Below are 232 nucleotides of genomic sequence, written 5' to 3'. Positions count from 1 at the left end.
GTATTCCCGGTTAAAAAAGATTCACCCCTAATATTTAAAAAAAATGCGATTTATTTTTTTGTACTTTCCTTCACGAAATGCCCCAGTTCAACCCACGCTACTATAAGTCAAAGACAAACATTTCCCAGACAGGAAAATATTCTGAAATATCTGCACCGTTTCTGCAAAGGAAACCCGCTTTTATTTTTATGAAGCGATCTAGCCTCACGCCGCTATACATCATGGGGGAGAA

Source organism: Sitophilus oryzae, unplaced genomic scaffold (genome assembly GCF_002938485.1).
Source record: "Sitophilus oryzae breed Bouriz unplaced genomic scaffold, Soryzae_2.0 scaffold_1442_pilon_pilon, whole genome shotgun sequence".
NCBI lineage: Eukaryota > Metazoa > Arthropoda > Insecta > Coleoptera > Curculionidae > Sitophilus > Sitophilus oryzae.
Note: the sequence above shows the minus strand (reverse complement) of the source record.